The sequence below is a fragment of the Paroedura picta genome, chromosome 2, assembly GCF_049243985.1.
Source record: "Paroedura picta isolate Pp20150507F chromosome 2, Ppicta_v3.0, whole genome shotgun sequence".
Taxonomy (NCBI): domain Eukaryota; kingdom Metazoa; phylum Chordata; class Lepidosauria; order Squamata; family Gekkonidae; genus Paroedura; species Paroedura picta.
Window position 1 is genome coordinate 159,527,867 of NC_135370.1, and position 26,527 is coordinate 159,554,393.

The 26,527-nt window shown below is 44.2% G+C and overlaps 1 protein-coding gene across 10 annotated transcripts in view; it reads right to left on the reverse strand.

Moving 5' to 3' along the window:
• Window positions 1-26,527, reverse strand: part of TC2N (tandem C2 domains, nuclear) — a 50,122-nt gene extending 23,595 nt beyond the window's left edge. For 2 of the 10 annotated variants that reach the window (XM_077323508.1, XM_077323511.1), the window contains exon 1: window positions 23,587-24,299. The gene's annotated coding sequence lies outside the window, so the exon portion shown is untranslated. Of the gene's footprint in view, window positions 1-21,557; window positions 21,694-23,368; window positions 23,508-23,586; window positions 24,300-24,327; window positions 24,346-25,010; window positions 25,135-25,370; window positions 25,486-26,479 lie in introns of those variants that run through there. The other 8 variants (XM_077323505.1, XM_077323510.1, XM_077323504.1 and 5 more) reach the window with 8 other exon arrangements.

Consider the following 26,527-nt stretch of genomic DNA (forward strand, 5'->3'; position numbering starts at 1 on the left):
GAGGACAGGAGCTTTTTCAGAGCTGCTTTGGCCTTTAAAGGAAGACTCACTGGGATCAAGCCTGACAAGAACCGCTTGGCAACTGGCTACCTTGCAAGTTTCATAACTCATCCGGACCAAGGTGATTGCTACTCTTCAACAGCCAGATGGTTCGTAAAAGCCAGTGTTGTGTAATGGACAGAGTTTCAGACTAGGATTTGGGAGACCCAGATTCCATTCACCATTGCGTCATGGAAGCTCACAGGGTGACCTGGCACCAGTGAAGTGACCCGTTCTTAGCATGTCCGACCACACGGGGCTATTGTGAGGATAGTGAAGGAGATGAGAGTGACGTAAGCTGATTTGGGCCCCATTGTGGAGAAAGGAGGGGTATAAATGAAGTAGCTAAATAATAACCATAGCTGAAGAAGGCGTGGGGGAGGGAGGAAAAGACTGTTTAGTTCCTTGTGGGGGGGGGGAGAGAGAGAAGGAAGCAATGAAAGAAGAGAGGATATGGGGGCTTCCAAGAGGAGAGAAAGAGGAAATTGTGTGGGGAGGGGGATAAAAGGGAAAAGAAAGTCCCTCCCACAAGTCCTAGCAGTTTCCCAGATATGCTGCTGGGTCTGTTAGCAAATACTGCATAGCTGAGCCATAGTTTTGCTGTTAAAGGGGGGGAGCTGAAGACAGAAGAGAAATAAAGGTAGGTTACCTGGCAGGCAAAAAGAAGAGAAGGAAGCAGGAGACAAGGAGAGGCTATAAGGGATATTCAGAGAAGGAATGAGGGAATTATGAGGGTGGGAACAAAAAGAGGGCCCCCACAAGTCCTTATGGTTTTCCCATTTGTAATCTAAGCAAAATTGATGCCAAATGTGAATACTGTAAGACCCATTCTGGCAACTTTTGCTAATTTAAATAAGAATGTAGTTAACATGATTATACTCTTCCTCACCTTATGGAGCTTACAAGCTTTATTATTTTTTTAAACCCACTACTTATAAAAATTATCAGAAATAAAATTATAAATACAGTTTTAAAACAGGAACAATCGTTCAACCAATCACAACGCCCAAATGCTTAAATAACATGATCCTGAGCACCTTTTCTAAAAGACACCAGGGACATACATGCTTTGGCAAGCTCCCTCCCAAAAGCCATTTCCCAGACCTCTCGTCCCAAGCCCTTCTTCTTGCTGAAGCCAACTTGAACGTATATAATCCAGGGACAATCCAATGCAGATCTTACTTGGCATGGAGAACGTATTGGAAGAGGTGGCCCCATATGAACGCAGGTCTATGAAGACCTTTCAAACTAAAACCAGAACTTTGAACAGGGAACTAACAGATAGCTATTGCCAATGCTGCAGAACTGGTTATAGATGCTTGAATATCCCCAACATATACAAGATAAACAATATGGAGCAAATCTTGAAAGTAGACGTGGTCATTGAAGTCCATCCACACCAAACAATGAGCTGTCCACTATTTTCAAGGCTATGTAAAACTCTATTGCTTAGAACTAAGTTGATTCTTCTTGCTGTTAAGCTTCCAATAATAAAAATTTATTCAGGTTCTGAAAATCAGGCGGATTTTTTTGCATACATATTTGGCAGTATGAACACAATATAAATTGTGGGAAATTAGTAGGAACTAAGGAAATCTGAAATGCAATTCCTGAGTAACACTAACAACCTTTTTGCATTTACCAAATGCTCCTTTCCCTTAAGAAGATTTGGTTCCTATATGCCACTTTTCTCTACCAGAGGAGTCTCAAAGCGGCTTCCAATTGCCTTCCCTTTCCTCTCCCCACAACAGACAACCTGTGAGGCCGAGAGAGCCCTGATATTACTGCTCAGTCAGAACAGCCTTATCAGTGCTGTGGCGAGCCCAAGGTCACCCAACTGGCTGCATGTGGGGGAGCGCGGAAGCAAACCTGGCTCACCAGGTTAGAAGTCCGCACTACAGCAAGCTAACCACTACACCAAGTTAGTAGAATAACAGGCATGCACAAGGAGGCTGTGTAGAGAGTCCAGGGTCACCCAGTTGGCTGCATGTGGAAGAGAAGCAGGGAATCAAACCCAGACCCACCAGATTAGCACTCCTCACCACTACACCAAGCTGACCTTTCTCAAGCTTTTTACTACTGAGAAACCCCTGAAACATTCTTCAGGCTTCGAGAAACTCCAGATGCGGTGCAATTATGCAGATTATGGTTGGGAAGCAGAGCTGTTTTAAAGGCCTATCGAGGTCCCTCTCCCTCCCACCCCCCTCCAGTCCCATCACAAGCCATATATGGCCATATCACCAGATAAATCAGTGGTTCTCAACCTTCCTAATGCCGTGATCCTTTAATACAGTTCCCCATGTTGTGGTGACCCCAACCATAATTTTCACAGAAATTAAACCCAAACTGACCAATGGCATGAAGATCCATTGTTCATGGCTGTATATAAATTGGTTTTTTTCCAGGGTTTCTCAGTTCAGTTCTGCCCCTTGCCCCACCATGCCATCTTGCTCTTTTCTGCCTGCAGGAGGATTGGCTACAGTGGAAGTGCCCCCCCCCCTGCCAAGCTGCTTGCCTTGCCACAACCCCTGTGAAAGGGTCATTCAACCCCCAAAGGGGTCACGGCCCCTGGGTTGAGAACCAATGCAATAAATGAAAAAAAAATTTCTAGCTAACTTCCATCCATTCAGGAAACCCCAGGGTTGAGAAAGCTTGTCTTATAGGTTCAGCTTTGCTTGTTGCTTGGTCCCCTCATTTATGCAGAGCATGGTCTATTGCCAATTCCTGTGCTTATTGCTTGGATCCTTGCCCAGAGTACTAGATTGGGCACATTTTTAATATTTCGTTCTTAAACAGGAGTGCATGCACATGGTCACTTAACACAAGTTATATATGCCTGAACTGTTAAGAAACACAATAGATACACTCTGGCTTTGTCAAAAACATTTTTGAAAACCGATGAAGGTTTTTGATTCAAATGAAAAAGAAATAGCATACAAGGCTAAAGTTAGCCCATCTAGGTTAAGCTGCTATGTTTTTATTCTGATTCCTCATACATCCAAAAATCTCATGTAACCATTAACAGCTGAGGCACCACCACTGCCTTAACATGCCTTGCTACAAATACAAGATCCTTTTCTTATGAGCCTGGGAAGCAATAAGTATGCAGAATTCACTACATCTGTTTAATTTTGCTTGAAGGAGTTTTATATATTAAGGACACAGCTGGAAAACATTAGGAGTAACTTTTTAAACAACTGGACTCTTTCTACGAAATGTACTGTCTAAAATATTTCCAAGAGACTAAAGCTGCCTCATCCTAACTGAAAGTATGTTTTTCTCATTCATATAGTCCATGACAGCTGATGAGGATGTTTGTGACACTCAACAAAGTATAAGCCAAAGAGCTCAAAGTTTTTTTAAAGCACTGGAACAATGAGAGTTATTTGGAGATAAAAGCACAGAGGATATTGGGCAGTCTTTGGTCACAGGAAATTAATACTCAAGCCACTGTGCCAGCCATTCCTCCAGCCCTATATAGTTCCCTTAACTATACTGAAAAGGGATATCTGATTAAATAAAACACGATTTACAATACAGTGACAAGCATCCTAAGGTAGGTTACAGATTAGAAAGCAAAAACTAAAAATAAAAGCCAATAAAGCCATCCTGAGTCTCCAGAGAGGCCATGGCAAATAAATCAGTCAGTCATATTTATTACGCATAGCCAAAGGCCACTGCAAACATACAAACAAGCAATAGCAAATAAACAATAAATAAAAGTTCTAATGACAGTTTTTAGGCACTGATTTGATTGATTATGTTATTTACAGTCTGCCTTTCTCAAAGAGACACAAGGCAGACTACAGAGCACTCAGATGGCATGGAACAACCAACGAACAATATAAATCAACTACAGAATTTGAAAATAATGCAAACAAACTAAGACAAGGCAGAAAGGTGATTACAAGATATAAGAAACGTATAATATTGCAACGGACTGCAACCTATTCCATTATAAAGGGCCCTCCCAGACTGTTTTACTACAGTTCCAATCACTTTTTAAAAAATGACCTCCGGAACATTTCTGTTTGGCATGTAATGCAGAATGACAGAAGTATGGGAGCTTTCCTGACTTTCTCAGGCAGGATGTTCCACAAGGTGCGAGCCACCACTGAGAATGCCCGTGAAAGGGCATGACGGGTGGCACCTTAAGCCTTTCCCCAGGTGAGCAAAATTGTCAGAGTGGAGCATTGCAACAAAGGCAGGAGCCCTGCAGGTATGGGAGAGCCAAGCCATTAAGAGGTAATCAGAACCTTGAAATGAACTGGCCTCAAGACCCGACTGGTAACCAGGACAGTGTCTGCAGAATGGGTGTGACATGCAAATTACAGCTCACTCCCAAGAGTAACCTGCCTGCAGCAATCTGCACCATTTGGAGTTTCTGGGTTGTCTTTAAAAGCACACTCATGTAGGGTACTCCAACATCCTGGCCTCAAGATAGCATGGATCCAGGTGACAAGATCAGCTCCATCAAGGTCGGGGACCGCCTTCCATGCTACATGAAACTGGCAGGATGCCTTTTTTGCAGCTACATTAATTGGATGGTAGAAAGTGGCATCAAATCACAGCTGACTAATGGAGACCCCATGGGGTTTCCAAGGCAAGAGACATTCAGAGGTGGCTTGCCATTGGCTGCATCTGCCTAATAGGTGCTTGCACAGAGGATACCTTTACCTTGGCAGTCTCCCATCCAAATACTAAGCAGGGCCAACCCTGCCTCAGGGCATTAACGTTAACTTGCTCAGCTAACTGTTGCCAGCAACCCATTATCTAGTTGCCCATTATTCTCTTAATGTAGACATATTTATTGAGCCCAAGATGTCTCCCATGCAATTCAATCTCATGTGAATACAAACAAATCCAAATGGCTGTTTTTTCCTTTTTATCTCTGGAATCCTTTCACCATTTTAATTATGCTGTACGTTGATTTACACCAGGGGTAATCAACCTGTGGTCCTCCAGATGTTCATGGACTACAATTCCCATGAGCCCCTGCCAGCAAATGCTGGCAGGGGCTCATGGAAATTGTAGTCCATGAACCACAGGTTGACTACCCCTGAGGTTGACTACCCCAAGGACCACAGGTTGACTACCCCTGATTTACACTCTCACACATTGCCTGAAAGTATGGACTGGTTGCCTCCATCCCATCATACTGTATCTGAGGAAGTGTGTGCGTGCACACAGAAGCTCACACCTTGAATAAAACTTTGTTGGTCTTAAGGGTGCTCCTGGACTCTAAATTTGTTTTGCTTCTCTAGTAATAGCGCTGGGTCCAATATAAACAGACCCATAGCAGTTGAAGAGGCCCCCATGTATGAAACAAAGGTTTACAAGTTACACCTGTGCTGAATCTAAATCACTTGCTGTACACAAACAGAGGAAAGCAGGTTACCTAAGAAACCTCTCTCTATACCTTAATGGGGGCGGGGGGGGGATCTTGAAAGTCCAGTTTGCAAATATGACATCAATACTGATGAACAGAACAGAACATACTCCACTGGGGAAATATTTGCTGCACTGCCAGAGTTTTAAAGGAGTGGGTAAACTTTAACAAATTTTTACTATGTATTACTCCAGAAAGATGCCAACCATATGAACAGTCATTAAACTATAGCATTAATTTTAGAAAGAGAATTTTGCCTCTCCCTTTTGACCAAGTGTTTAACATGTTTTACAAGTATTTACTTATTTCCTTTATTTATAGTCCACCTGCCTCAACGAGACTCAAAACAGATTGCATAGGACAAAATTTAAAAAAATTATTTTGTTCATTTATACCCTGCAAAGAGAGCCTCTTGTGGCGCAGAGTGGTAAGGCAGCCATCTAAAAGCTTTGCCCATGAGGCCGGGAGTTCAATCCCAGCAGCCGGCTCAAGGTTGACTCAGCCTTCCATCCTTCCAAGGTTGGTAAAATGAGTACCCAGCTTGCTGGGGGGGGTAAACGGTAATGACTGGGGAAGGCACTGGCAAACCACCCCGTATTGAGTCTGCCATGAAAACACTAGAGGGCATCACCCCAAGGGTCAGACATGACTCGGTGCTTGCACAGGGGATACCTTTACCTTTTTACCCTGCAAAGGGGACGCAAAGCAAGCTTACATTGTTCTCCTCTCCTCCAAACCCAGTTCTCCAGATCAGAAGCCGCCACTCTTAACCACTACACCAAAATGGCTCTCACTGCTAAAACCCTTAGGAAGCCAACTTCCAGGTGAGACCTGGGGATGCCCCAGGATTCATTTCCTTTGGAGGGAGACTCCATGGCACTGTATTCCACTGAGGTCCTTATTTTCCTCAAGCTCCGGAGTTTCCCAACCTGGATCTGGCAGCCCTACTCTCCCCTTATCAACAGTGACAGGGGGAAACCTGGCAACCCTTTAAACAAGCTACAAACAAAACTTGGGCTATAAAACCAAATGGTTCCCTGAAATGCTGCTGAGGGGGGGGAGGTAGAAGGGCCCCCCAAGGAACTGCATGAGGCAAAAGTTGGAAGACTGGAGTGGGAAGGGGAAATTAGCCAAAACATTGCCCTCCCTTTTTGTTTGTGGAAAGTGTCCCTGGGATCCAAGCTACTAATTCTTGTTTCATCTGGAATTTTGTCCCCATTTCAGTTTTCTCGGCTAGGCAGTGTGGAAGGAGCCATTGCGGACCTCTCCTGAGATGATATAAATGTTCTTCAGGGTTTTTGGTTTTTCAAGAAAACAGTCCTCTCACAGAAACATCTGCTGCAGAATGTACTGCAGCTCCTGGGTCTCTTCCAAAGCAACCTTTTGTGCTGATAGATTTATTTATTTCTTTTTAAACACACTCCTTTGTGTGCATACACACTGAAGCTTGGTTGGTTATTCAGAAACTTGCCTGGAGCCAAAGCCAGAAACGGGTTCCAGCAGGAGGATAAGCCCTTGCTCACAAATCCATTGGGGGAAATTTACAAATTCCCAGAATTCTGTTCACAGAATTAGGCTGAAGAGTGAATCTGCAGGAGCAACACTGCAAGTCAATCAGCCTTCAGGGCCCAGTGCTGTTGTGAGGCGGAACCATCTCCAGCTTTCTGCCTGCTATTTCCACACAGAACCCTCACTGCTCCGTTCCCAAGGCTCAAGAGCTCTTCTTCTTCCACCCAGCTTTCCCGTTCCTCAACTGCACAGGCATCAGCATCATCACAATGTCTACCAGGCACAAACTTAGGGCTTCATCTTCGTTTTTTGTTGTAGCCTGCAGCCAGGCTAAATTTTATTTGTGTAATTTCTGCCAACTCTCCCTTCCTGCTGCTCCTCCAGCCATTCCTGAGAGCCTCCTACCCTCCAAGAACAGCTTTTCAGCAAGACCAGTGGGCTGCAGCAGGAAAATGTTGTCCTGCAGGCAGATCTGCCTCCTGTCAGCCGAAATCTTAGTTTTAATCCAGCCTGTCATATTCAACCCATCATCAAGTCATATTGATCTCCATCATAAAAAACCCTGCCTCTTCTTCCCTTAGTTAAATCTGATTAATCGTTGGTTGTTCACCTCATTCATTACCAGAATCTTCTTTCCTCATACCTGTTTGGTGTACTGGTTAGGATTTTGGACTTCTAATCTGGTGAGGCGGGTTTGATTCCCTGCTCCCCCACATGCAGCCAGCTGGGTGACCTTGGGCTCACCACAGCACTGATAAAGCTGTTCTGACTGAGCAGGAATATCAGTCAAATCTCCTTCCCTTCCTGTCCCCACAACAGACACCTTATGAGGCTGAGAGAGCTCTGGTAGGACTGCTTGGTTGGTCACCCAGCTGGCTGCGTGTACAGGAGCAGGGAATCAAACCTGGATCGTCAGATTAGAAGCCACCTCTCTTAACCACTACACCTTGCTATGTCCAGTAACCCAGCTGGCATTCTTAGAGATAATGCTCGACTCCAAGCAGGGCCCCTTCAGTCTCCTTGCCCTTTGAAAGGGATACTGCACAGTTAAATGGGGGAACAGAAAGTGCACACTGAGGAAACTACAGGTGGCATTAGGACACTTGAATTTTGTGCACAGGGTAGTCTCACCAGGATGTGCCTCTGGAGCCAGATTGGCCTGGGCTACAGCCAAGATTCAAGTGCCCCATCATTTAATCAGGGCAACATGAGGCATGCAGGTGGATATTTTGGTCTGGCTCAGATTTTGGGCAGCTTCAGTGGGATCACTATATGGCAGATGACACTGTAACCGGAGGACTCTCTTCCGGCCACCTCAGATATGCTGATACACCCACTGATGGCGGGCACATCAGGGCCATTCCAGGATCCTGAGGGATCTCGCCTTTCTAGAAGTCTTCCTGATACTGGTGACTGCCTGCCTGTGGTGCAAGAAGTCCAGGAACAGGTGGGTATTGTCTTGGTGCAACCATCAGGCGGTAGTCAGAATAATTAGCAGATGTCACATTCAGAATGAGTTATGAGTCTAGTGTGCAAGTTTGTCCTAACATGCCTGACTGCTAACATATCTTTCCGCACAATATATTGCAGGCACTAGTAATGGTACCGCTGATGCCTTGTATCAGTTCTAGAAGGAGACATTCCAGAGATAGCTCCCACGGCAAATCTCGACTTGGACACCTTCTGCTGCCTGACCCTACTAGATACTAACCAGGACTGACACTGTTTAGCTTGTTATATCTGATAAGATCAGGCTAGCCTGAGTAATCTAGGTCAGGGCTTCTCTCACACACTCTTAATTTAAAATATTGATGATGATGTCATCTGTTCAGTCATGTCCGACCCTCGGCGATTCTATAGGAAAGTCTTAGCCATGCGCCCGTCTCTGACTGCTTCTTTTAATTGGTTCATGGTCATCCCTGTGTCGGCTTTGATCTTGTCGAGCCAGCGGATCCTTTGGCGACCACGTTTCCTTTTGCTGCTGACCATGCCGAGCATTAATGATTTTCTAGCGAGTTTGATCACATGATGTGTCCAAAGTAGGTGAGCTTTAGCCGTAATCTCTTGCCTTCTAATGACATAGTTGGTTTGCTCCTCTCTAAAACCATCTTGTTGGTAACTTTGACTGTCCATGAGATTCACAGCATTCATCTCCAACACCATAATTCAAAAGCATCTATTCTCTTCCTGTCGTCCTTCTTCAGGGTCCAGCTTTCTCTTCCATAGGTTGTTATGGGGAAGACAATGGCGTTGATCAGCCAGCACTTTGTATTAAGGCTGATATCCTTACTCTTCCATATTCAAATTTAAAGGATTATGCCTACATAAACAGGCCACCACAGAATTCTCACAAGACCCACTTTGATGGGGGCAGAAGAATGATGGCATTCAAACTAGGGCCACAAACCCAATTGTCCCAGAATGACAGAGGAAGAGTGACCTTAATGAGATTAGCATTTGCTCTGAGTGGCAGCAAATGTAGCAATGAATGTATCGGTACTTGTGAGGTGATACAACCAGACATGGATCCATACTGCGCTAGATAGAAGGTATCTTTCAAAGCTAACACACAGTTACTAGATTCCAGGCATTTCTATCTCATGATGGAGTTATCTTGGAATTTAATCTTTGTTTACACAATTCTCAGCAAAGGGACAAATCATAGAATCATAGAGTTGGAAGGGACCTCATGGGTCATCTAGTCCAACCCCCAGCACTATGCAGGACACTCACAACCCTATTGCTCATCCACTGTAACCTGCCATCCTCCACCCCCCACTTAGTATCATGGTACTACACAATAATAATACATCTTCCTCCATAGTGAAGTCCTTCTATGTTCTGTTCAGAGTGTTACCTTCCACCCTGTTATCAAGCTACTAAACCAAATGCAACACTTTTCCACATAGATGTGGATAAGACCCAAGAGACTGTAAAGTACGATTAGTGCTTGAGATACATGAAACATAAGATGGTGTGTGTGTGAAAGCCTGCCAGACACACTCCTAAAGAATTTAATCTTTACGGCTTTAATGGGGTTAGACAAGAGAACATAATTATCTTAATGATTCCCAGATTTGCCTAGCCACACTGCACAACAATATCAGATAAATCGGATATCAAAGACTTTTCTCCCAGACACAGGGTACAAATATTTGAAGAGGGACACAAAGACTTTCAAAAACCAATTAAGTAAATTTGGATATCATAACAGGGACTGACTGTAAAGAGAACATATAATCAAGGGCTGAAAAAGCTCTGGCCCTGGTTGAGGTCAGACATGCTGCTTTGGGGCCAGGGATCACCAGCCAGTTGGAAATGACACAGCGTAAAGCTGTCTGGGGGATGCAGGCAGTGAGGCGGGGAAAGCAAAAGACACCATTAGTTGGTTCAGATATAATAGCAACCTATGGCATGCTGTAGCTGTCTGTATGTGATTGCCAGAAGAGGCAGTGGGCAAGCCCAAGGTTCCCCCAAGTGCACTCACATGATGGCAGAATCAAGCCGGGGCGGGTCCAACGTGCCCCAAGGATGCAGCTGCATAGAGGAACCTCTTTCCTGGCCCAGACAGACAGGTAGGTCACACTTCCCAGCAGCAGTTTGATATTTTATTCAGTTAATTATGAACAGGTCGAGATGTTACTTTCATATGGACTAACCAACAAATGTCCAAGCCAAACCCATGCAACTACACCGTTTCACGTTTATGAGAAAATTTCATGGAAGGAGAACAACGGCAAAACCATCAGACAGAACATAAAATTGAATTCACAGCACTTGTAACCATAATGTTCCAGAAGTGTACCCAAAGGTATGCAGCACAAAAGCACAGGCAAGGAACTAACCAAAATTATTAAACATCTAGTAGAAAAGCCCATTTTACAAATGGGCTGTGAAGGGGGTAGGGGAAGGCCCTTGCTGGCTGCGAGGCCCTCCACGAGCCGGCAACAGGGCTTTGTAGCCCAAGGGAGGCTGGAAAGCCTCCCCCTCCCCCCTCTTCCCCCCAGGGGGAGCCTCTCTTCGGCAGCAAAGCCCTGTGGCCGGCTTGGCTCCTAGCCATCGGCAGCATCTCTGCAGCCCAGCCTCCTGTTCGGCGGCAAAGACCTGTCTGGAGGCAGCAGCGCTGCTAGCAGGCAAGAAGGGAGGGCGAGAGATGGAGGGGGAGGGCCAATCAGGGTGGACCAGGACGGACAGGGCCCTGGACAGTCTCCTCCCAGGAGGCTGTTTCCCAAATATAAGGGAGCAAAATAGTGTTAAGGATATAATAACCAATTTGACAGGTCACCTTATTAGAACATGAATCTATTAATACGCTAAAGCCTCAGTTTTGCCACTATGTTTCTGTTCTCTTTCAAGGCTTCTATACTATCTAAACAAGTAGCAAAAAGGGAAACAAAAATCTAACCTGACATACGGGTGAGAACTAAAAACTAAAGAACTAGTTTAACAGGTCAAGGTCAAAAAAATTAATTTAACAGGGCAAGGTCAACTTACATGTTTTATGTGTGCCAAATACATTTTTTTATAGTTTTTAAACATTTGAGCTCCAATAACAAAGAGTCTATGTTTTTCTAAAATTAATTTTCTCTCTAACCTTTTTGGTTCTCGCTTATATACTGTATGAACACAGATGCTGAGCCGGAAAAATTACTGCCAAACTACTGTTGCCTCACACCAAAGACAAATGTCAAAAGCAGCAAGGTTTACCTATAAAGATACAGCAAGCTGGCAAGAACATTTGAGCCAAGGAGTGAGGGTCAGAAGCGCTTGTGTTTGTTTTATGGAATTTCTTCGTTTATTTGTGAATCCAGCATACAGTAATATGTGCATGTGTTAAGTGCCATCCTGTCGCTTCCAACTCATGGCAACCCTGTGAATTAATGTCCTCCAAACCATCCTATCGTTAACAGATATTCTCAGGTCTTGCAATCTGAGGGCCATGGCTTCCCGGATTGGGTCAATCCATCTCACGTTGAGCCTTCCTCTTTTCCCACAAGCTTCAACTTCTCCTAGCATTATAAGGAAATCAGCAAACTTTGTCTCCCGCTACTGAGCCACAAAAGAAAATGACCAGTATCCATTACTCACCTGGACAACCAGACAGATTTGTAAAATTGAACAAGCAGCCTCACTTCAGTTCACCTGCTATGTCTGACTTATATCATACCGCTGGCTGTGTGCATTTTGCCCACACCCCCATTCTCCCATTTCGTCTGACTGTTCCATAATCTTCTTAAAGTGAATATCCATGTCATGATTCTCTTACATAACCCTCTCTTTCCAACAAGATATTAAAGACACATACTGAACACGTGACAGCCACTTCTATTGCCTTTTTATTAGAGAACCTGGCTTGCCGGTAATCTCACTGCCTTAATTCTATGCTGTTGAGGTCACCTGATGGAGTTTCATCTATTCTTCTGCAATTAAAGTCACCTTGAACTTCCAAAGAGAGAGAGTGAGAGAGAGAGAGCACAAAATTACCACAAAACAAAAACCTAGTCTTCCTGTGATTACATTAGTCTTTTACCTGCAGAGAGAAGAGCAGAGTACAATTCAATTTGTTTTCCAAACAATTCTTATTGTTCAAGCATACATGTGTACATAAGTGCCTTCAAACTGCAACCAACTTGTGGCAACCCTCAAAAGTGGTCTTTTCAAGGCAAGCACCAAATGGAGGTGTTAGGCCATTGCCTTCCTCTACAGAACCTTCATTGGTGGTCTCTTCCATTCAAATACTGACCCTGCTTAGTTCTGGAGATCACAGACATAAATATTTTTCATTTGGAGAAAAGGATCCTACTGCTTTGGAAAATTCAATCTATCTTAAGCACTTTTACATTTACTTTATGCTGTATTGAGAAATTCTCATGTCACACAGTTGAGCAATAATAGTGCCCTATCTAACTGGTAGCAGCTCTCCAAAGTCTGAGGCAGATGTCTTCCACAAGGGCTGCCAGCCTCCAGGTGGGGCCTGGAGATCCCCTGAAATTACAGCTCATATCCAGACTACAAATATCAGTTCCCCCGAGAAAAAATAGATACTTTGGAGAATGAGTTCTATGGCCTTGGACCTCACTGAGGTACTTGCCCACCTCAGGCTCACCCTCAGATCTCCAAGAGTTTCCCAACCTGGAGGTGGCAACCCTACCGTTCCTCCACCCCCCCCACCATTGGCCACGGAGGACCTGGTAACCCCCCCCTTTCCACATCACCCAGTTCCTGATGCCAGGAGTAGACCTGGGACTTTCTGCATGCAAGCAGATGCTCTACCGCTAAGCTCTACAGCTTCATCCTATTTATAAGTAACCTTAGCTTGCAATCATGGCCAAAATGCATTGAAAAGGTAGTGAGAACCAAAGCACCCTGTTTCCTCCTAAGGGTTAATGTGAATATTAGTGGACCTATTCCAGCCTTGCAGGTGTTCATAACTAATCCATCCTGTCCACAGACTCTTATCTCTTTCAAAGCCGGAGCCCAGAATGTGGCAGTTAGTTTTTCTGAAGATCTGCTGCCCGCAAGATTGGGGGGGGGGGGCAGAAGTGATGACGCAGTCTTCTAGATCAGGGGTAGTCAACCTGTGGTCCTCCAGATGTTCATGAACTACAATTCCCATGAGCTTCTGCCAGCAAACGCTGGCAGGGGCTCATGGGAATTGTAGTCCATGAACATCTGGAGGACCACAGGTTGACTACCCCTGTTCTAGATTGTTCCTGTGAATGTAGACCTTGACTGGATTTGGAGCCTCACCTGACGCTAAAGGGCCGAGGAGTATAACTGAGTTAGAGACCAAGGGACAGGGACTATTGACTTGGTGACTTTATGGGAAAGAGGCATGGATAATGCTGAGCTGTAGAAGAATGCTTCAACCTCCAGTTCTGAACCTTGAAATTCTATGGCTGTTATCTGTTATCGATGCCTTCTTAGAAAAGCCAGTTTTAATATTTAATATTTAATGCTATTTAATTCAGCAGACTGTATTGCCTAGCACAAATCCTTTTTCTTTTGTTATCCAAATACACCTTTTCTTATTTTTTTTTAAATAAAAGGGCTGGTTTCCTGTGTGCATGTCACTTCAGGGACCCATGGGTGTGGACACCGCCGGCCTGTCAGATGGGCAGTAGCTCAGGGGACCCAGATCTGGGTCTTGATAGAACATTCAAGCACCCTCATCCCCACATGCACTATCACTTTGAGGGAGCACCACATCAATGATTTTTAGTTTCCTATGGCTTTGAAACAGGGGGCAACTGCTGGTAGAATGAGCTCCCGGAAGAGCTGTCACAATTCCGCAGAGCCTGTAAAACGGAGCTCTTCCACCAGGTCTTCAGTTGAGGCTGGGTTAAGATCAATACCCCACCCCCTCAGGCTCTGCTATAGCACCGGGACAACCCCTTGGTGGAAGGCTGTGAGAGGTAGGAGGGTTTCTGCCATCTTGGTATGTTGGAGATAGACTTGGTTGGAAGGGATTGTGTTTTTATAGGGATTGTGGTGGCCTATAAATCAAATTAAATTAGTTAATTGACTAATTATAATAATTTCTTTTACTTGCATAAAATGAAAAGGATAGGGAACACTTCTCCCCTCTTCTGCAAGAGCTAGATTTGATTCTGGTAACAGCAAAGAGACGAGCAAGATTTTCCTGCTAGTCTTTAAGAGGCTACTGGAAAATCTAACTCTCCAGCTGTAAGCCAGCATGGTTCCCCTCTGAAACTCTTTTGCAAGGCATACTTCTCTAATAATAAAAACTTTTTAGAAGCACAGTGCAGCATAGCTAGTTACGAGTTCCAGTAAACTAAATATTTGTGCGTACGTTTGATTAAACTACTGGTTATTGAATGAGCCACATTGGGGGCAATAATTAATCCCCTGCCCCTATATTGCAGAAACACATATGAAGACATCCAACCATGACATCAGCCTGACCTAAACTTTAATAAGTATAGAAATTCCTTGTTATGTAAGCAAGCCACTAACTGCCTTTGGCTGGGAACTAGCTTCCTCTTTACGTTGTTTATTGTGCAATTATCTGTTACGGTGTTTTATTCCTTCCCTCTCATATTCCTGATAATGAATAAATAGCCTTTGCCAAGAAAAGAAAATATTAGGAGAGGAATATTCCATTTCCACTAGCACCGCAACCTCTGTAAGTACCTTCCTTCTTGGGTTGGAGATATTGTATGTCTCCACAGCTGAAGAGACTATTATAACGATGTTGTTTTCCTCTACTGTCATAGTACACTGGGTTGCCAATTTCCAGGTGAGTCCAAAAGAGAAAATCAGTCACTCCCACATGTGTCAACGAAGAAAAGAAACAACGATGGCTGAACAATAAAGTACTTTTAATCCCAAACATTCAAAGGCTCATTCGGCCACAACTAACTGGGGGCTTTGCCAGAATGACGTCCGGAACTTCACTCTCATTTTCATGCACAAAGGTTTTCATCAGTGGCTAAGCTCCTCCCATGTAATGTTAATCCATTCTTGCATATAAATCACATGAATCTTTCTTGGAGAAATATACACCTCCTAATAGCAATTTGGCTTTCAGCTCAAGTAAGGACTGGGGAGTTCACTGAATTAAAACTGGTCTCCAGCTCTCAGTTCCCCTGGAGTAATGGCTGCTCTGGAGGGTGGGCTCAATGGTGAAGCCCCTCCTCTCACCAAACTCTGCCTTCCCCAGGTTCCACCCCCAAATCTCCCAGAATTTCCAAGCCCACAGCAGCCGACCCAACTGCATGCAACCTGAAGACATTCTGACCCAACAAATGCAGCTAATGAGCCACAAAGATGGTCCACTAAGAGATCTGTATCTATACAGACGTTAAAACTCTGCAAATCAAAAGTATCCCTGGCAATCACTAGTTGATTGGGGAGGGGTTAGAAATCGGCGTTCTACTTAAACAATATCCTGAATGAGAAACCCCAGCCAGAAGCCAGAACAAAACGAGAGCTGAAGCCAGTTTCAAAGAAGATCGTAAGAGTTCTTGTTAAGGGTCATCACTAGGGTTGCCAATATCCAGAGAGGGCCTGGAGATATTGAGGTATAGGAGGCCTAAAGGTGACGGAGATCATGTGCTTCAGTGAGCGTACTCAGTGGCTTTATGCCCTGCAGAGGTCCTTCCCCAAGTTACATCTGCAAGCTCTAGGGATTTCTCAACCCAGAAGTTGCAGCCCTCATGGCAATGACAGGATGGACTCCGCAGCAGGCCACAAAAGCTAACGGCATTAAATATTTCTTGCTTCAACCACTAGCGCAGTGGCGGTGCACGATCTTTCATCTTAAGTCCAGCTTACTTGAGGAGCAGGGACTTGAATGTCAGGCTGAGCATTAGACACATGGAGAGCACTACTGAAGCATAAGGTCAGGGAGGATTCTGAAGTGTGGTGGGAAGACACTCATTTATGTTGCAGGGCACTTCAGAGACATTGATGCTATAGTGTAACGTGAGGCCAGAGATCATGCCCCTCCCCTAACCTTCCAGCACAGCAGAGAAGCATGTGCAAGTATGAAGAACAAATCTGTGAATTCCTGATCAGTTATTCCGGGGTGTTGAGTGAGTGGGGGCAACATAGAAGAACTCCCCCCCAAAAAAACATACACATACACTATTGTTGTTGTTGTTGTTAGGTGCGAAGTTGTGTCCAACCCATCGCAACCCCATGGACAATGTTCCTCCATGCCTTCCTGTCCTCTACCATTCCCCGGAGTCCATTTAAGTTTGCACCAACTGCTTCAAAATCAACACACACACTACAGCAGCAATCAATGTGGTCAACCAACTTCCAGAACTGACACGTTGAGTAAAAACCACCTACAGACAGGGAAGTTTCTGTAAACCGGAAGAGAACTGTTCTCTCGTGCCCCCCTCCTCGATGTCAATAAAGTTTCCCTGCAGTTCAATCTTGATAAAAGTGCTGTGTGTCATTAAAAAAAAAATCACCTGCCATCAATATCAGATTAAATGGTTTGCCAACTTTCAGTCACTTGATTTTGAACGCACAGCTCTACAGCTGGATGCATTCAAGGTTAAGCACGAGCCTGAACAAAAGGTTGACACTTTAACCGTATAAGAATTGCAAACACCCCTTCAAATTAATAAGTTTCAAATGGAAAGGTCCTCTGATACAAAATATTAAAATGACTGAGAAACTGGTTACCCACATAGAATCATAGAATCATAGAGTTGGAAGGGGTCATTCAGGCCATCTAGTCCAACCCTTAGGGCTGATCCTCAACGCAGGATCAGCCCTAAGCATCCAAGAAAACTGTGTATCCAACCTTTGCTTGAAGACTGCCAGTATTTCACTGCTATCGCTCATTCGGAGACTTACAGCACAAACCTAAGGAGGAGTCATACCCTTCTAAATCCATGAGCATAGGTTGCACCATAAGGGCAGAAGCACACATTACAAGAAACACAGAGTTGCCAATGAAAATAGCAGCCCCATGCCAAGTTCTCACCTCTTTGATACACAGCTAAACAGACTACACAGATTGACGTCATCACACTACACATTTACAGACTCTATGAGCAGCAGCTAAGGGGACTGCCAGGCTACAAAAGGAGAGGAGGAGTCACAGGTCACCCATAAGAATACATTAACATTTACAAGAATAGCATAATGCTCAGCCTACATAACGCTCAGCCCTAACCTTTCTGTGCTGCTGCTCTTTTAAGCAAGACAGTAGCCCCTTTCCCCAAGGGGGAAATGCTTTACAAACTTAATGACAGTGTAAAATAAGATCTATTCCATAGAACTGAAAGCAGTTAAAAACTCCGGGGGAGAAATCCATTCTTGAAAAGTATGTTTTGTTTGATATAAAAGATTGTAAGTACATGAAAGAAAAGTATGTGTAGAATCAGGAAGTCGGTATTGTACCAACTGAAGTTCTGTTGGGGATACACAAGACCATTGAGGTCACATGAAGCATTTATTACTTGTATTTATATTTATATTCCTTGTCTTTGTTTCTTTAAGGTGTCATAGCTTGCAGGAGTTCAAGATTGTTAAGACTCATAACTCACTTTTGGATTACTGAAAAGCACGACAGGGTATGAATTCTGTTTCTCCAGCTTTCTAGGGAGGTTGGAAGAATGTGTGTAAAAGATGCAATATTTGAGCAACTTCTTCTACAGAGTTGGCTGGATCTAAGAGAACTTTTTAAATCCCATGGTTGTCTGTTATAACGTTAATTGTATTTATTGTCATTGCTAAGCCTAGTATTGGTGCACCCCTGCCTTCTTCATATGCTGTGCTAGAAATTAATCACAGAATTAACATACTACAGCTGGTTAACTGATAAAGATGGCCTGAATCTGGGAGGTCTTTTATCAGTGCAAGAAATAAAACCAGAAGTTATGTAGTAAAGCATACAAAGCTGAGATGTAAGTTAACCTCCCCACAAGGCCAACCACTAGGAAACCCATTAAAAGCATATTCACTACAGCTTCTTATACATGCTCAACATTGGGAAATGGGGTAGAAGAAAAAAAAGAGTTGATTCTTATATGCCGCCTTTCTCTACCCGAAGGAGTCTTAAAGCGGTTTACATTCACCTTCCCTGTTCTCTCCCCACAACAGACACCCTGTGAGGTGGGTGAGGCTGAGAGAGCCCTGATATCATTGCCCGGTCAGAACAGTTTTATCAGTGCCGTGGGAGCCCAAGGTCACCCAGCTGGCTGCATGTGGGGGAATGTAGAATCAAACCCGGCATGCCAGATTAGAAGTCCGCACTCCTACCCACTACACCAAGCTGGTACAATATGCTTTAATAGTATGCGTGACTGTATTTCCTAGATGGAAAAGCTAGTAACATATAGTGACCTAGCTTGATTATACAGTCCTGGTTAGTGACCAGCAGAAATTTTAACACCAAGCATGTCAAAACACTAAATTTAAAGTACATGGAAGCAAATGCAAGTGAAACCGCAAAGTATGAAACTTGACTCAGAGTGGCCATAAAATAGAAAAATAATGTTGCTCACTAAGAAGGTATTCCCAGTTGCAATGTATGGCTGTGAAAGTTGGACCATAAGGAAGGGCTGAGCGTCAAAGAATTGAGGCTTTTGAACTCTGGTGCTGGAGAAGACTCTTGCGAGTCCCTTGGACTGCAAGGCGAACAAACCGGTCAGTCCTAGAGGAGATCAGCCCTGACTGCTCCTTAGAAGGCCAGATCCTGAAGATGAAACTCAAATACTTTGGCCACCTCATGAGAAGGAAGGACTCCCTGGAGAAGAGCCTAATGCTGGGAACGATTGAGGGCAAAAGAAGAAGGGGACGACAGAGAATGAGGTGGCTGGATGGAGTCACTGTAGCAGTAGGTGTGAACTTAAATGGACTCCGGGGAATGGTAGAGGACAGGAAGGCCTGGAGGATCATTGTCCATGGGGTCGCGATGGGTCGGACACGACTTCGCACCTAACAACAACAAAGAAGGTGCATGTTTTTATAGAGCGAAAAGCAATCTACCAGGTTCTCTTACTAGACATGGCCATTTAGAAACAAAAACACCAGTTGAAAGTTTCAGAATGGAGAAATTAACAACAGAGCAAAAAGACAGCTCAAAGTTATCATGCTTCAACTCTGAAACAACTATCCACATATTTGACTGACCAGATCTTGAACCAGACAGGGTACCGCAAAAATTAACTGAATACACTAAAACAGCCCTGATCCTGCCCAGCTTTAAATCCATTTTAAATTTGTTCTCTATACAAATTTTTAGTGCTGTGATAGGGCAAGGGTCTGGTTTATGCCCTGTAATTATTCCTTTAGATAATATTGTTTCTGTAACTTGGAAATATGCTCAATGACTTGGATAAGGAAGTGTGTAGAGGAAGTGGCAGATGTGATAAACAGGAGTGAATGCATCTATTATGTTCCATGACCTGAGCACTTCAATTCAGGTGAAAGCCAAGAGAAAAGTGATTTGCTTACCAAAGGAAGGCACTGGTTTTAGTTACCAATGAAGTTAAAATGAAGGCTACGTACAAAACATGTATATTATGGGGTGAAATCCTTAGTAGCTCAACATTTTAAAAGTTACAAGGCAACACAATTTCTTTAAAAAAATGTAATAAAAACAATGCAAACTTCTAGCAAGCGTTAGAACTTTTTTCTTGGATAGTCTTATAAAATTGCATTGCTCATTGCTCACTAATAATAATTGTGTGCTGACGAATTGCAACCAGTCCATGGTGAACACAGGACCAGGGGGTTTTCAAGGCAAGAGATGAGCAGAAGAGGTTTTCCATTGCCTTCCTTTACAAAGCAAGCCAACTCTTCTTTAGCGGTCTCCCATCCAAATATTGATTATGGCTGGATTATTCAACCACTGACTTAACTTTCCACAGACAGAAAAAATTTCTATAAACCACAACTTTCTCTTCTCCCTGCTCCTACTGCAAGCCAATTTTTTGGTGGGGGGAGGGGGGAATTATGCTGTGCAGGTGGAAATTCTTCTGAACACAAAAACGGCACAATAGATCCAGATGAACCAGGCAATCTATAGCTGCACATGAGATTGTTCATAAGCAACTAAGGTTCTCAGTAGTTGTAAGTTTCCTGCATTATGACCCTGGAAGCACCTTCTAACTCTATGATTCTATGATTCTTCACTCTTGCTGGTGTGATTCTCTACAGTAAGTTATGTAATTTATATTTTCAAGCCAAGGTTGGCCCACACAAACCAGTATTGACATTCTATTTAAAGAATAGCATTATTGAATCAGGATAATCATGAAAAAGCAAATACATAAATCCCTCAGCACCTGAAGAAACAGGAACATTTCTACACCCCCACCCCCCATGAAGCACATAGAACTGTTACAATTTCTTAGTTGGGCTGCCAAATGATGTAAAGGGTGCTTTGTACATCCCAGTGATGTAATAAAAATGCCCAGCACTATTCTTCTAAAACACACTGGGACGAGTTTCTGCCAAACATAAAGCAAGTTACAGGACTAGTTCAAGCTGATTTTAGTGAGCTACATAAAAAGGCAAGCCAGACTTGAACACACCCAAGGAGGCAGGTGGTTCAGAGTGTATGTGGTCTGGTATTGGAACAGTATGTTCCAATATTGAGACTTCCCACATGGGGAATTCTGAATGAAAGATGCCTGGGATGATATCAGAAAGTTAGACTTCATTTACACAAAGTGAATTCCCTTAGCTAATCGGAAGAACTTAGAAGGAATACTTGCTTCGACAACTAGTTTGATCTGACGTAAAAGATTATTTTGCTTTAATTGATCACCACACCCCTTTAAGAAGTCACTGGGCTGATGCATTCATGAGTTCTTAGTGATCGGCGGAATCAAGAAAAGCAAATTCCCAGGAGTCAAGATTGAGTGAGATAAAGGAATGTAAGCCAGGGTAACAGCAGAAACACACAGATTTTTTTTTTTTAACCGGGCTCTAAATACAATAATCAGCATAGAAAAAGAAGTTGCCACACAAGGAGCCAGTTTGATGTAGTGGTTAAGAGCAGTGGCTTCTAATCTGGTGAGCCAGGTTTGATTCCTGCTCTTCCACATGCAGCTAGCTGAGTGACCTTGGGCTCATCACAACATTGATAGAGCTGTTCTGACCAAACAGTAATATCAGCCCCACCTACCTCACAGGGTGTCTGTTGTGGGGAGAGGAAAGGGAAGGCAACTGTAAACCCCTTTGAGACTCCTTTTGGTAGTCAAAGCGGCATATAACAACCAACTCTTCTTGATGGCACTGGAGATGAATTCATATGTGCTGCACTGATAGAAAAAGTGATGTAACTCTGTAGCCCCACTATCTGCATAACAGGAACATTTATCTAACCCCCATGAAGCACATAACACTGCTACAGTTTCTTATTTGGGCTGCCAACTGACTTAAAAGTGGTTTGATTAAATTTTAAGTGTTCTTTCTCATCCAATTGGTGACTATAGGCACCAGAGTTTAAAATGACTTTTAATAAACAAAACAAGTTCAGCACCCAGCAAGTCCCACAAGTATATTGATAGATTGCAGTATTTAGCAGCTTTTAATATAAATACATCTAGTATGGGAAGACAGAACCTGGAATACCTGTATGCTCTTAATGGTTACTAACACAATGTTATTCAGCCAGGGGTAACCTGTGGCTAAAGGTTCATTAGTCAGTCTACCTATTCTACCAAAGTGTATACTGTTAAGTCCCAGCCTAAATAAAATGGTTATCTTTAATTATACTGAAATTAAGAGCAGAAATGTAGCACAGCTCAGTTAAATACTACCAGAACAAATTTAGAGTCCACCTTTAAGACCAACAAAGTATGTCCTTTACTACTTATATGAGCTTTCATGTGCATGCATACCAGGAAGCGTGTGTGCATACGAAAGCTCACACCTTGAATAAAACTTTGTTGGTCTTAAAGGTGCTCCAGGACTCTAAATTTGTTCTGCCGCATCAGACCAAACCAACTTGAATTTAAATACTATCAGTTCCAGTCATTTTTTAAATTGAATCCCTAGTTTTTTAAGAACACAGAGGACTACTACTTCATTAGATCAATTCACATTCCCTAACTATTAACCTCAGTACCTGTGTGAATGTTCTGCCTCCAGGCACTTTCCTTCTGCTCTAATCAAGCAAACAATCTACAAGGTACCTCTGCATCCTAGACCCTTCCTGCCTTCCGACTAGGATAAAAAGACTCAGATCCACTTTTATACTCTATTGTGTCTGATGAGGAGAGCTTTGGTTTGCAAAAGCTGAAACTCTTATTGAGCTCAAGTCTAGCTCACTAATGATCAGGACTTTTGTTAATGGTTAGCACAAAGAAGTGGAAAATAGCTCCACTTTTCTTAGCCATTTTTCACAGATTTAACATTACATTCTGGAGGAGTCAGAGAGGATTGCTATCTGCTGTTGCTAACCATACTTCTTGTCCTAATAAATTGCTTATTGGAGGTCTCGGCTATCTGATCGAATTGCTGTTCATATTTTTGGAATCCACCTTGAGTCTGAGTAGGCGAGGCAGGCTATATACAAAGGAGGAACTAGAACCCATCCAGCTTCCATTTACGCACACATGAAAAACAGGTGAGGGCCAGAAACAACCGGCACAGCAGAATCAGGAACAACTGTTAAAATAGGAATATCCCTACACATTGTTGGCGATGCTATGCAAGAACTGGACTGGTTTTATATAAGCAAAAACAGGCAGTCAAGTACTTCTTTAAAGCATCACATCAAGTATCAGGATCACGCCAAACCCAAAAATCAATCCAAGGAAAGGAAAACTTCAGCCCTGTGGTCCTCCAGATGTCCATGGACTACAATTCCCATGAGCCCCTGCCAGCAAACGCTGGCAGGGGCTCATGGGAAATGTAGTCCATGGACATCTGGAGGACCACAGGTTGACTACCCCTGCTTTAAAGGGTTTCCAGAAGGGGATCCAAACCAACCTTCTGCGGGGAGAACGCGGCCGCTGGGCAAGCGGAGAGCATCTGCCCTCATCCGTCTGCAGGGCTCCTTTAAGAACGGGAGACCGGGCCATGCCCAGCAGGCGAAGTCTTCCCCATCGCCCCCACCCGGATGTCCCCGCGAGGGAAGCTCTGGCCGTCTTGCTGCTGCCCCTCGGGGAGCCCCGGCGCCACTGGTCCCGTCCCGCCCAAGGCGCTACCTCAGCCAGGTGCCGCCGCCGCCGTCCTCGGTCAGTGCCCTTCATCCTCCATCTCTGGTCCTGCAGCAGCCAAGCCCCGCTCCGCCCCGAGGTGCGCGCCTCACGCGGCCCCGAAGGCGAAGTTTTGCGCGCCAGGCGAGACCGGCCCCGCGAGGAGAGAAGCCGGCTCCGCGCAGAGGCACCTGCCGCTTGGGAGGCGAGCCCTCGGCCCCGCCCGCGGCTTCCTCCTCGTGGCCTGGCCTCTCTCTTGCGAGGGGGCGGCTTCCCAGCGCCGGCTGAACTTCGCTCCGGAGCACGGCCCGCCTGAGCCGGCGAGGATAGCTCCCGAGGGAGGCTCCCAGCAGCCCCTTCCTGGCGTAGCTGCGAAGGGGGCCCTTCCACACACACAAACACCCCAGCTGTGCGCGCAGAGGCCCTTGGTGCCCACACACTTTGCAGAGGCGCGCGGCTTTTTCCTGCGCCTGCGCGAAAATGTCCCGGTTCCCCCCACCCCCCGCCGGGAGGGGGGGTCTTCTAACTTTCCGTCCTGCTTGAAGTCAGCCTCGGGTTCTTCTGGGAGGCATGTGGGTGCAGCGCTTCCACGGAGTCTCTTTTGCTCCCGAGTTTTGTCGCCCCTGTTCCTTGCAGGTGTCTTCCTCCCCCACTTCTCTCTGCGTTTTGACTCTTGTACAAATACAAAGGTGCAGCTGTTACATTCCCTTCTTGAACTGAGTCCGAAGGCATGCACCTGTACTTCCTTACCATGCCTTTCTTGCAACCTGATGCAGCAGCCTTTCCTTTGGGTCCTAAAGTGAAACTGGTTTTGTTGTGCAAAGAGTGGAATTTCCAAGTTTGCTAAGCAATCTCTCTTGTCCTCTTATCTTACTTATATCACATCTGCCAGCCTGGCTTTCAGGGACTGTTTGTGCACACGTTACATTAATGAACTGAGGGCTTGCTTGTGTTCCCCCTGTTCTTATTTACATAATTTTTATCTGGTTTATCATTGGCCACGTAGACATGGTGTGAACATGGGGGATTCTGTTAGCCAGTTATCATGAACACATACACTCTTCCCCAACCAGGGCTGTGTCCAGAGGGTGAGGAAAACCCAACCCATTACAGCAGGTGAAATAATTAACACATGCCACTTTTCAACAACGTGATTTTTAAAAAACATTCAGGAATGGGCTCTGGACCTGCCTGTTCTCGCATCTCACCGAAACCTGAAATGATGCCATTGGTTCCATCTCATAGTCTCAAGATCTTATCATTCTCTTGTTTCCTGTCAACTCCAAGGTTCAGTTGTGTGGCAATAAGCAATCTTGACAAATGCATGACAAGACCCAAAATAAGGAAGAAGTGTAATAAAAACAGGATTACCAATCAGAAAAAAATGCCTCTTACAAATATAGCTAGAAAGATTTCCTTCCTTATTTACTTACCTTGTGTTTGAGCTGGTAATTGGTATTGCTACCACAAGTCCCCTTGATTAACCCATTTCCCAGAGATGGAAGGACTCTTAGCCCTCCCGGCTTTAAGATCAAGAAGTCAGCCGTGCAAAGTAGAATATTTACCAAACTGAGTTCCAGAGAACCGCTATTCTAGCAGCTGTAGCCAATAAAGGATAATGTACTAGACTCAGATTAAAGCATCCAAATCCAAGAACCCCACATAGCATAATTAATGAGGGTTATTAAAAGAATGTGTAGGAATATATAAGGCTGGTGAACAGTTAGGAGAGAATAATAAAGCTAAATATATAACCTAAACATATTTATAAGCACTGGTTCTTTAGATGTTACCTTTTATGCACTGGTGTTTTCCTTTGCTTTTAACATGCATTCCCATTGGGTGTATTTTTTTTCTTTCTGCATGCCAGCTCACTTTCATTTCACAGGTGCATCAGGCTTTCTTTTTTCTTCTGCATGGATTTTGCTCATTTCAGTGCTCAGTTCATTTTTTAAAAAGTACTATTGCTGACAGAGACTAACACTCTTATCTCTGTTCTACCTGTTTCTTCTCCTGCCAGAATGAACAACTCTCATTTCTTGGCTTTTCCTTTGCTGCCTCTGCTTCTAAATCCAGCTGCTCAGGCAGTCATTCCACTGGTGCAGAACCTAATTCTTTCATATCCTCATCCTCAGAAGAGGAGGCAGCTTGCTGACTCACTACAACAAGGCAGTCCCTTGACAGCCTCCTATGCCTTCTCTCTCCCCAAAACTCCTTCTTTAGCCTGTTAGTTGGTTATTGTTAAACCTCTCAGGATATATTTTTTCCACTTTAGTATTCAGTAGCCTTTTAAAATCTGAATGGCCTGTGCTGAATGGGGAAAAAAGAGGGTGGAATCTTCTGTCCATCATGCCAACAGACACCAGTAGGGATGCCGGCAACCAGGTGAGACCTGGGATGGTCCAGACTACCGAGATCCATTCCCATGGAGAAAATAAATGCTTTGGAGGATGGGTTCTATGGCATTATACCCCACTTTGTCCTCTCCAGGCTCCAGCCCCAAATCTCTAGAAGCTTCCCAACCTGGATATGGCAACCTATACTAAGGTGACCAGATTGTCCCACATTTGGAGGGACATCTGGGGGCACCTGGTAAATTGTACTTATGCTGAAATTAAATATATATATATTACAATACTATTTTTGCATTCTATGAAACTTTTTGTTGCTCCATATAGACCAAATTTTAAATCAAGAACCCCCCTCCCCCGGTCAATGGTGTCCTGCTTTACCAATGTTAAAATCTGGTCACCTTAACCTATAGCATCACCCCAATCCACTGCTGGTGCCCAGCAGGAACCTTGCAGCCATAAATACCAGTTTGGTGATGTGTTAATTAAGCCAGTTCAAAGCAAAATGGCAGCAACAGATTATTTAAAATAAAGTCAAGTATGGTTCTTACACAAAAACTGAGAGAGAGGCAGCAGCTACATGGCAGCAGCTACATCAG